This window comes from Pristis pectinata, chromosome 4, assembly GCF_009764475.1.
Source record: "Pristis pectinata isolate sPriPec2 chromosome 4, sPriPec2.1.pri, whole genome shotgun sequence".
NCBI classification, from domain to species: domain Eukaryota; kingdom Metazoa; phylum Chordata; class Chondrichthyes; order Rhinopristiformes; family Pristidae; genus Pristis; species Pristis pectinata.
In genome coordinates, this window is record NC_067408.1 from 96,269,215 (window position 1) to 96,281,945 (window position 12,731).

Genomic DNA, 12,731 nt, shown 5'->3' on the forward strand with positions numbered 1-12,731 from the left:
GAGTTATTTTCTGCAATAAAGGATGAGAACCTCACATTTAGATAAAAGACTTCATGAGAAGTGAGCAAAGTAAGTAAAACAGTGAAAGAAGCATATCAAGAATAAGAAAACAACAGGAGAAATCGACATGCGACATACAGAAAATATGGAAAATTTAGACAGATGAATGAGAGGCCTACAGATGTGACTGAGAACTATTCAGAAGAGGAAACAAAAGGCTAGAGAGATTTGCAGAGAAATTAGAGAGTAAACTAACGTCATGGATAAACAGAAATACAGAGATGATAGTGAAAGAATGAGCTTCCCTCACCAATTTCACTGGCCATTGCAGGCATTGCACAAATCACAAATATCTTATCCTTAAAAATAACTAGCTTTGTTTTCAACATTAACAGCCATAATCTTCACTACTGCAATAGTGAATGTTCTATTCCCCTCTTGCTCTCCAGTGCAAATGGATCTTGCCCCAACAATCTTTCAAAGCCTCCTTAAACTCTTAGCTATTTAAAAATTACAACCTCTTGCTCATAACTGATACCTAACCTTTAGAACAACGATATATTTTGTTATATTAAAATGCTTATACAAATAATGCTATAGTCATGCAATAGCAACTTGTCAGTGTTTAAGCTGCGTTGTTTAAAAACAACCATTGATTGTTATAAAGTCCCTTGCTCCAGGATGAGGAACTAAAGGATTACTGCAATGAGGCATACCACAAATTTTACATCAACAGTACATATCTCCATTTATGTTAACGTCATTGAGTGGATACAACAGTACAGAACAGAACAAAGTAATTTCATTATTTTCTATTGGTATTTTCCTCTTGATAGTGAATTACATCATCAACTATTCAGACCATTTGTTTGCACACCTGTGAAACTGTGTTAATGTGTATTGAACAAGATCCTCTTGAGCATGAATTACAAATTCTATTAAATGTCAGTGCACCATATCCATTTATATATCTCACTGTGAGCCCAACTCAGAAATGTTCCCTTTAAGTAAAGTACTCACCTGTTTCTCCCTCTGGACAACTTTCCTTCACCTCCAAGCTTGTGACCGTTGCTCAATCCACCTCAACCCCCACAACCCCACTCACCAACCTGCTACGTGATGCAAGACACACAGTGACCCAACCACCCAAATCATCCAGGTCCCAGCCACAACTCCCAATCAGCAGCCCCATCTTAAACATGATCATGACCTCAACTCAAGTACCACCAGCATCCCCAGCTAATGATTACACTCCCTAACTTGACTAGTCCCACACCATCTCAAATGCTATTCCCTACTTGACCAATCACCAGCATTATCATGCCTACCTCCCCAGCCCACCCCACCCCCCAACTTCCAACAACACATCCCTGACACTTCTCCCAACTTCCATGCCCTCTTCCCCCAAATTTGGACTTACCATAGAAATTGAGTTCAAGGCTCTCTACTGAATGTCTTCATTTCAGACCCATGAACGGCATTGTTTAATGTGCATTCTAGATTTTCCAAGGTCTAGGCTTGTGCCTCTCTCTTTAGATTTCTCACAAACACACACAATCAGCACCACTGAATCTATTGGTTTTGTAGTACCAGTTTTATAGCACTAGGTGTTGCTGTTTCCATTTCCAACATACAGTGTAAAGGGGTGTACTTAAACAGGGTACCAGCCAATATAGGCTTATTTTTACAGGTCCTCCCCAGGTTACGAACACCCAACTTATGTACAGCCCATCCATATAAATGAGCATTTGGGAGACCAGTGGGATGGATTTGCTGGCTCTTGTGGGGCTGTAGGCATCTTCTGCGGTGTGGGAACTCAATTCAAGGCAATATCATTGCACCTTGCAGAGAAATTTGAATAGTTGAGTTAAACGCCTTGGTTTAACTTCATGTTGCCCTTGATTGGCCTATGCTTTTATTTAAATATATTGGCGGGCAGTTGTATTTCTGACTTATGAACTGTTCGGGTTACGAACAGTTCTCAGAAACAGAACCCTGTTTTAATCTGTATATCTTTTTTGTATAAGGTACTTAGCACTGAGACTGCCATCTAACTTGTGTCAAATAACTCTTTTAAAATGGGATGAGGAAGCTCCATTTGGTGCTTTTGTCCATGTTCACTAGGAATATATGGGAGCACCATTATCCCAGTTCCAACCTAGAATCACGCTTTAATCCCAAAAGCAATTTTTTTTTAAATTGCAATTATTAAGTCTTGGAGTTTGTTGTCCACATTGTTATTATGTGATTATTACAGATAAGAAGAGCCTGCTCTTACACCAGTGTTTGTTGTTTCAGAAAGGTGAGCGTGTGTGGGCAGCAGTTCAGACTTCTCACAAAACAATTTATCTTTGGTAAGCAATGAATTCAGAAACAGTGGACAGGTTAGTTATGTGAATGTCTAGTTTCTTCCCAATTTGTTGGGATTCTTGCTAAGGCAGCTCATTGAATTTAGGCCCAATGACACTTAATACAACCAATTTCATCAATGTCTAGTACAATTTAAATGTTAATCAAAACACTGCAGATGCTGCAATTTAAATGTGCTTTGCAGGACAGGGTATATGCTTTTAAATACCTTAGTTTGCACAGGTATTTTTCCACTGCATGTTGATATTAGCTACTCAGTTATGTTTAAACATTACAATTTGCAATTGACTAAAATGTTTCCACAGAATCAAATGTTGGTACACACCAAACCTACTCATCCCATTGCTGGTGCCAGGGCTACCCATCACAGATATCAATTCTATTTACTACAACACACATCTTTTTCAGTGTTGACATTTACATTGGAAAAGTAGAGATAAAGAACTGGAACACAGGCTGAAATCAAATTTCAAAGTCTTTTTTTTAGGCACTGTTACGAACCAGCAACAAAAGAAACACACTGAGTCATGATTCAGTGTTAAAAACTACTTTATTAATAACTACTTATAATAATAAGAGAAATAAAAGTAAAAATGTTAGAATGTTAGAAATAAAAATGTTAAAATATTAAACATTAACCCCAAAACTAAATGTAGTGTGTGTGTGGCAAAGTCCCAAACTCTAAGTCCAGGAATGGTTCTTAAAGTTCAGTTCAGCAAGCCATAAGGTGAAACATGAGCAAAGGCTTCTTCAACAACCACCATTGTCTGAAGATAAAACGTAGATGTAGAGAGAACATAGAGAGTAATTACGAAATCCAAATGTTCCACGATGGAACCCAAACGATACCTCAGTGTTTACTTGGTAGTGACTTCCTCACCCTGAAAAGCATCCGAATTGTGGTAGTCCACACAAATACCTGTTTCCTTCTACAGGTCAGCAATAAAGTGAACTCCACCGGATTACTCCCAATTTCCATATGTGGATTGTAGTGACAGACACAGTTATTGTTTCTTAGCCATTGATAGAGAAACTAGCAGGCTGGTGTCTCTCGCTCTCTTCTCTCTCTCTCTCTCTCTTCTGACTGACTCCGACTGACTTCTTCAACAACATTACGCCCTTTATCTTTTGTTGACGTAAGCACGCGACACACACACACACACACACACACACACACACACACACACACACACACACACACACACACACACACACACACACACACACACCACTTTGCTCTATCTTAAAGGGACATTCACCAATAGTAACCTAGTCTGTAACAGCACATTAAACCATTAGCCACTTGGGTTTGCATCAAAAAAAAATCAGACACTCGGTTAGAAAAACATTTAAAACAGCGTTAGGGTGGCTTACATCTAGAAACACACACTATCTATGTTTCAGAGCCCATTGTCAGCTGGTCAGACACTTTTCAAGGTCCAGAAAATGTGCTAAAACTACTGGGGGTGTTTTAACAGCTGAAATACTCATTCAAAGGGTGCTAAAGTGATGACTCTGCTGGCAGCACTGCATTAGCAACCTGTTAGTTAAGCCATCGTAAGGTATACATCAATTCTAGCAGTTGCTGCACCAGTGTCATTTATCTTTGCACAATAATGATTGGTATTTGCCTTCAATGAACACAAGAAAATAGGAGCATCAGTTGGTCACCAGGGTCCTCAAGCCTGTCCCGCCATTCAATCTGATCATGGCTAATCCATGCTGCTTTCAACTCCTCTTCTGTGCCAATTTTCTTTAACCCTCAATTCCTCAATCTTTCAAATATTTATGTCTCCCCCTGAATTACTTTGAATGATCAAGCCTCCACCACCCCCTGGGGCAGAGAATTCAATGAGGATGCATTTGAACAGTGCAAATGTGTTCGGAATGGTTTATAACAACATAAAGAAATCAATATATAAACTGAAATGCATTACTTTTGACTCTGTATATTAACACCTTTGTGACTCCCTTGTATTTAAATCCTAGTGCTATGTTCCCATGGCTTCTCTATGGCTGCTATCTACCCCCTTTCTCTCTGAATTGGCACAGATGATCTTGGCATCTCGCACAAGGTTCTTGCTCTGGATGGGCCAGCTCCAGACTGGTGTCCAGGAACAACTGAAAGAGCATTCTGAGACACCTGGTTCGGGGCCACAACCAAGTGTGCTGCCTAAAGGCCATATTGCGAAGTATATTGGTGGCCTTGTAAGAGTTCACATCAATGTCTAGAATTCAGGCATTCTCTTAGAGGACTGGGTAGGCAATGATGCAGTAATTTGATAGCACCCAGAACACTTCAACAACCAACCCTGAAGCTGAGTCGGTTGATAGACCCTGAATCACAGTTGTCTGGTCCTTCCTGTCCTTACTCTTCTCCTTGAACTCAGTTCTCTAAGCAATCAAGAGGGCTATGAGCTGCGAGAGGGCATGTCGCTGCATCTGCAGGTGAGTTCCAGTGTGCTATCTCTTTGCTCTTTAGAAGATCTGCCAGAACTGTGAGATGCAATCAGCTGACATGCAGTATCTTGTTGTTTATGCAAAAACAGCTAGCTACTCGTGCAGTATTCTCCTGCACTGAAATGTAAGCTGCTCGTGGGGAGCATCCATGTCCAATGAGAGCAACAATCTGTTCGCAAGCAACATGTCTTTGCTCAAAGAGGGCATTAACCTGCTACCTGGTGGCATACCACTGATCCTTCAAAGCCTTGAGTGTTCTATTGTAGCAGGGACCAAACTTCTATCTACATTATAGAAGCAGCAAGACTTTGTGTGTGCCTCCACAACAGCTGTCACCTGAATCAGAAGACGCTCATGCTGAGATTTTTGCTGCTCCTCAGCGAAAAAGCTCACATAACATTCAGAATGGAGGTCATGGACTCCTGGCTCCACACAACCTCTTGCCAGAGCTTGGTGATGGCTGCCCTGGCAGATCTGGACACTCTACCACAACAACTCCTCATCACCCTCTCCCTCCACCCCCACCCACCAACCTCCTGTCAGCCTGTTTTCTGCACCAGGACTTCAAATATCACTTTGAGTAAATCTGGAAGTTCTCTCCCTTATCCCGACAGCCTCACAGTCTTCCATGACAGCCATCGTCTGTATTGCTGCTGTCTGATTGCTATGGTGAGAATGCCTTCAAGGGTGAACACCCTTCTGTCTTTAGACCTCAACAAACACTATTAGAGGCATCTTTCATTCAAGATTAGTTTAATATATTCTTGTTCTAATGTCAACAATACAATATTAAGATGAAAAGACGTTGCAATTAAACTGTAAACAGGTCATGGAATAGTTTTTTTTAGTAGAAGATGTGATGACTCCGAAGTTTTGGATGTTGATAAGCCACAGGACAGAAGAATGCCCTTCGAGTCTGTTCTACCATTCTGATAGACTTTATAAAATTACTTATTATACCAGTGAATCAGTCTTTAGTAGTAAACCTTAACCATCCCTTTGCTTCTGCACATGCTCTTTGACCCGCTGAATTCCTGTTTATATTTTTGCTCAAATCTTTAGTAGTTTTCCTTTCTGCATGAACATAAATCACGTTGCCTCCCTGCAGTTCCTAATCTCCCATAATTAAGAAAATAACCCAAGTTGTTTTTGTTCCTCAAACTTCCCTAAAATGAACTCCCTTATAACACCTAAATTGTTATTAATTAGCTATTGCTCTGGTATGCAATTTTATGGGGTAATGTTGTAATTGTTATTACTAATACAGAGCTATGCATGCCAGAAGGATGCTATGGGATTCAGGTGTCAGTCAGTCTAATAGCATTTCCCATCACTTACAGATCAACTTAACTCATGGTGCTGTTGTGAACCCATTTAAATGCAACTACCACATTGTTTAAAACCCATGCAGTAACCTTGCTACTAATTATTAAATTCACTTGATCCTGCTTTGTTCCAAAATAAATATGCTGGGAAAACAAGATTGGTACTTTATTCCATGTCTAGTTTAACATTCTTGATTCTGGAAGGCAAGATAAAAATCACCAGACTTTCATTGTTTTGCATTTCTTTGAGTCTAAGGCAATTATTGTGATGCATTACAGATTACCTACAACAACAAAACACTGGTCTGGGACCCATATAATGAAGAAAATGGATTAATTAATAACCTTCTGACTTATTGCAGTTTTTTCCTCTTTTTTTGGAGTCCCTAGAGCAGTGATTTTTTTTACCTTGGGTATAAACCAAGTGTTTTTCTCCCCAAAGTGTACCATTTCATATCACATGAATCACTGAGTTGTTGAGTAAATGTGAATGAAATGTTTTATCTAAAATTCCTTTCATCCATTTTACCAGAAGATTTCTAATCCCTTTAGAATAATAAACTTAACGAATCTGTTACAGGGAAGATTCCACAGCTTAAGTTCAAGGGTCAAAATTATTTTACTGCAATTCATATCAGGAAAATACTTAGTTCATGCATACCAAGCACAGGAAACAGGGCAGAGGTCCAAACTGCCATGATGCCAGCTCTCCACCCTCCATTTCTTGGGGTTGGAGAATGGTAGGGAGAGATCTGTGTCCAGTTCTGGCCGCCTCATTATAGGAAGGATGTGGAGGCGTTGGAAAGGGTGCAGAGGAGATTTACCAGGATGCTGCCTGGATTAGAGAGTATGGATTATGAGGAGAGACTAAAGGAGCTAGGGCTGTTCTCATTGGAGAGAAGGAGGATGAGGAGAGACATGATAGAGGTATACAAGATATTGAGAGGAATAAATAGAGTGGACAGCCAGTGCCTCTTTCCCAGGGTGCCAATGCTCAAAACAAGAGGACATGGCTATAAGGTATTGGGTAGGAAGTTCAAGGAAGATGTCAGAGGGAGATTTTTCACTCAAAGAGTGGTTGGTGCATGGAATGCGCTGCCTGGGGTGGTGGTGGAGGCTGATACATTGGACGAGTTCAAGATATTGTTAGATAAACATATGGAGGAATTTAAGTTAGAGGGATATGTGGGAGGAAGGGGTTAGATAGTCTTAGGTGTGGTTTGAAGGGCGGCACAACATGGTGGGCCGAAGGGCCTGTATTGTGCTGTATTGTTCTATGGTTCTATGTCCAGAGAATTAAAAAAAAGGAAGGTGGGAACTGCCCAAGACTCAAAAGGCAAATCATTTCTGTTTTTCACAGGGATATCAGTCCAGAATGACTGCTAGAAGCTTTTTAGCTCTCATTATTGGACACTACCCAAAAGAACTCAAACAACCAGCATCATTGCTAATCTACAGATCTCAGCCCTGCAGTAGCTGTTTTCTCTCCTATATAACCTCAAGCCTTCAGGAATACGGGGGGAGGTATGATCAATGACCCTTAACAAATCCATTGCACTGAGGTACAGAGTGACACATTCTGCTTTGGGCATGCTGTTCTCATCTTGAGCCTGACTCCCAGGCCTCTGGAATACAACTTTTCATAATTTTCTTCCTTCAGTTATTGATATCATGAACTGAGGTTCCCAAGTACAAGTGCCTTTTCTCCACATTACCACAAACCACCTCCCTTCTGACTCCATTACCCCTCTCCAACCTCCAAATTATATATCCCACCCCACCAGACCCTCACCTCAGCCTTTCCCATCCCTTCCAGCCCATTGTCTAGATGAGATCTGTTGCAGATTGCAAACACAGCTTTCATTCCAACTGGCGGTGGCCTGGAAACAACAAGAAAAATGGTTATCACGCCAGCTGCAGGGCACAAGGAACCAGGTGCAAAATACAGGAAAATACATCTCTGCATTGATCTAATTCCACATTCACCTCCAGCCTTTTCCTTTAGATCTGTAGATTAACAATGACTGTGATAGTTTGAGACCATTTGGATGCTGTCCAATAATGAGAGCCAGAAACCTTCCAGCACCTATCCTGGAGATACCACTGTTTAAACATAGGGGCAAAAGAAAGCCCAAATGAAAACCAGCAATTATGAAAATCCATAATTCTGTTGCACAGTCACATTACTCCCTTTTTGACAGAAATATATCATAAACTTCATTTTATTTGAGTCTATACATTACTACGCTGTTTAAACAATATTCCTGGGTCCCAGAAGTTAGGTCAGTGTGAATTGCATCAGTAATTAGTTAACAAGGGGACTTAATTCAATAGAGCCAGATTTTGTCCAGTTAAAACAGTCAGTCTCCTTCTATCAACTTCTCTTGTGGCAGCAGCTTGTTCCTGATATTATGTTTCTCATATTTGTACTTTGTTCCTTGCTACATCCTTCCCATAGCTGTGACCATCATGAACGGCTTGTTCCATTCAAGGGTGTGCCCTAAAATCTTTGGCTCCGCTTTTAATAGCAGCTTCTCTAATCGGTGATTGCCATTCCACGGTCCTGTATCAGAGTGCAGTGGGGAATGGTGGTTAATTCATCCATTTAAAGTAGCTTATCAAGGGGCAGCCAGCAATGGGTTAGTAGTGTCTTCCATCTGTGGAATGAAGCCTTGAATCCAATTGTGATTGATGACAGAAATGTTTCCTCTCTTTACTTGCCAGAGATCCAATTATGAGTAGGCACTATTTAGAATCAGCAGCATTCAGCAATCTGACTTGAAGGTCACAATAATGCCTAATGTAAAACTGTACATTGATGCAATTAGAAGAAACTCTTTGAGGCCGTGATTGAGGGGCATTGTTGAAGCACAACAGGAGCAGCTTTCCTATTCACCTAACCTATTTCACAACTGACCTGATGGTACTTTACCCTGACTCTGAGTGGCAAATTGCTTTCTTTTCCTCAATGTTAAAATAGCAAAATAAATTATTTATCTTGGATACAAATAACTAAATTTTATTTAACAAACATTCTTATATTAATTTACTAATTTTTGTTAGTATGTTAATTTTTTAAATCTCTTGTACAGCAGCCAACTTGATTCTAAAAATGATTTCACCAAAGGAAATGCTTTAAAAGGTCCCCTGAAGTGCGTTGAAAGAATTATAGGAAAACGCTGTTTAAACAATATTACCTGTTTCTACACAATAGCTTTGATTAACAGAGATGAAGTAATGGAAACAGCTGCCACCCTGATCTGTCACATGACATTTAAAAAATTATATATAAAACAACAGCGTAACATTAAATAGTTACCAGCGTCCCAGAATACAGGGAAAAACAGGGGACTAAAGAAAGGCGAGGCAGGCCAAATGCATCACAAAATACAGTTGCTACTATAACCTCGTAGTATCAACTTCCTGGCATCATTTTCCTTGTTAATTTTCACTGCTGATTTTTTGCCCTCCCACCAGTCGTTGATTGTGCACACTTTTGAATTTCTCCTAGCATGCATTTGAGCCATGGAGGACACAATAACTTAGCCTAATCTTCTACACTCAACCACTCACATATGTTTGCAATGGAGTTGCTGGAAGGTGTTCACAAAGGCAACCCCTTCTGACACTCACCTCCCGAGCTGTTGGGATGACTTTCAGCACTTCTGCCACCACCTTAGTTAAGGCCAGCAGTCAGGCACCTCCTATCTCATCTGTGGTTCCCACATTGACCTCATCAGCCACCTCAGCACCCACAAAACCAGAGGGGAAGCAAGTCATCCTCATTCCCTAGGAACTACTGAAGCAGCAGCAGAAGAGAACGTAGTTCAAACAGTCACTGGAGGTGGCTTGAGGGAAGTTTTCTGGAATGATAGCAATCTTGAAGGACTAGAAGATTTTGTTTAAAAAAGCCTGCATTAAGTGACAACACAGTTCCAAGAGAAAATCTACTTTCAATCAAGCCACATGACTGAGGTTGATTTTATAAACATAATTCACAAGTAACTATCCATTGGCCGACGTAGCGCTGTCAAAGGCTCCCTTACAATATACCCTCCCCCCTCTCTCTCTTTCACCCCTTCCACCTCAGCATTTGTCCAAAACTCCAACTCCCACACCCTCATTCTCTCCCTGCTCAGAGAAGAAGAGCAAAGGTTGAGGCAGGGTGAGAATGAAGAAGGAAGCAGTGAAGTCTGGAAGGAAGCATTAAAGTTTAGTGCCTTTGGTGGTTGTCAGAATAGACACGTGTGCATGTGGAATTCAGCAGCAGAGCCTGGTCTCCAATTATCTTGGACCCTCATGCCAGCGGGCCAAGACCTCATTTTGTCAAGTTCATGTGATTACCAGTGCGCAACATCCACCCCATATCAGAAAGAAAAAAAACATGCATGGGCATTTTTCACTCCTCACTGTGAAGTTCAGAACCTTGAACATTCAGACACTTGTGACAACCCCAAATGCAAAAGCGCTCAATGTAACTCAGACACTATAGTTTTGATATTGCCACCCTGAGAAAGACATGGTGGGCAGGAGATGGCCAATGCCCCACTGCCTCACTGAGTTCCTCCAGCATCATCGTGTTTTTCAATGGCAAATGCTATTCCTTTGATCAAGAAAAGGAGTAGGGATAACCCTGGGAATTATAGACCAGTGAGTCTTACTTCAGTGGTTGGCAAATTATTGGAAAAGATTCTAAGCGACAGGATTTATGTGCACTTGGAGAAGCAAAGTCTGATTAGGGATAGTCAGCATGGCTTTGTGAGGGGCAGGTCATGCCTCACGAGCCTAATTGAATTCTTTGAGGATGTGACAAAACACATTGATGAGGGTAGAGCAGTGGATGTGGTGTATATGGACTTTAGTAAGTTCCCCATGATAGGCTCACTCAGAAGGTCGGGAGGCATGGGATCCAGGGAAACTTGGCTGTGTGGATTCAGAATTAGCATGCCCATACAGGGCAGAGGGTGGTTGTAGATGGAGCGTATTCTGCCTGGAGGTCGGTGACCAGTGGTGTTCCGCAGTGATGTGTTCTGGGACCCCTGCTCTTTGTTACTTTTATAAGTGACTTGGATGAGGAAGTGGCTTAGTAAGTTTGCAGATGACACAAAGGTTGGTGGTGTTGTGGATAATGTAGAAGGTTGTGAAGGTTACAATGGGACATTGATAGGATGCAAAACTGGGCTGAGAAGTGGCAGATGGAGTTCAACCCGGAAAAGGGTGAAGTGATTCACTTTGGAAGGTCGAATTTGAAGGCAGAATACAGGGTTAATGGCAGGATTCCTTTTTTAACAATATTTATTAATTAGTTCCACATAGAAAATACAGAGTACATGAATCATAAAAAAGGACAAAATACTACAGAATACATTGTGTTAAATCATACATAAAATCACAATACCCCGTATTGATAAAAGTGATAGTTAATTAATAACAATTAAATTGGAATAATTTGGAATAATTTTATTATGAAAAAATCTAAACCCACTACCAAGACCGAAGCTGTTTGGTAAAAAAAAGACAAAAAAAAAACACCCTAAACAGATAATAGTAATTAGCCAATATCTGTACTTTAACCACCAAATCAAAGGTTTTGAAAATAGTTCAAGAAAGGTCCCCACAATGTTTGAAAGTGTAAATTAGATTCAGAAATTGAACAACAGATCTTCTCTAAATTTAAGTATGACATAACATCCCATAGCCATTGGACATAAGTAGGGGGAATAACTTCCTTCCATTTAAGCAACACAGCCCTCCTGGCTATAAGAGAAATAAAGGCCAATATGTGTAGATCAGAAGTCTCCAAAATTATATCTTTTTCTCCTACAATCCCAAATAATAGTCAGAGGATTAGGCTTAAAATTTATTTTAAAAAACACAGAAAATGTTTGAAGTACCTCTATCCAGTAATTTTTTTAAGACTCGGACATGTCCAAAACATGTGGATTAAAGAAACCTCTCCATTATTGCATTTATCACAATAAGGAGATATATCCAAATAAAAATGAGATAGCTTGTCTTTGGACAGGGGAGCTCTATGAACTACTTTAAACTGAAGGAGGGAGTGACACGCATATAATGATGAAGTATTGACCAATTTAAAAATTTCATTCCAAGTTTCCTCAGAAATTGAAATCTGCAAATCTTGTTCCCAAGCATTTTTAATTTTGTCTAAGGGAACCTTACTCGTTCCTAATAACCTACCATAAATATTAGATATTGAGCCATTATAAAAAGGCTTCAAATTAAAAATTACATCTAGTAAGTTCTTATCAGGACTCATAGGGAATGTGTGTAATTGAGATCGGAGAAAGTCTCTAATTTGCAAATATCGAAAAAAGTGGGTTTTTGGTAAACTATATTTAGTTGACAATTGTTCAAATGAAGAAAAATTTCCTTCAACAAAAAGATCCTGAAAACAAGTAATACCCAATTTATCCCACTCTTTAAAAACTACATCAGTCATAGAAAGTTTAAAAAAACAATTAGCAAAAATGGGACTAGACAAAGAAAATCTCAATAAACCATTATATTTTCTAAATTGTAACCAAATCCTCAAAGCTTGTTTAACTACCAAAT

At 40.0% G+C, this 12,731-nt stretch overlaps 1 protein-coding gene across 1 annotated transcript in view; it reads right to left on the reverse strand.

Annotated features, from left to right (window-relative positions):
- Positions 1-12,731, reverse strand: part of LOC127569504 (CD166 antigen-like) — a 258,073-nt gene that overhangs the window by 45,101 nt on the left and 200,241 nt on the right. The window lies entirely within an intron of this gene.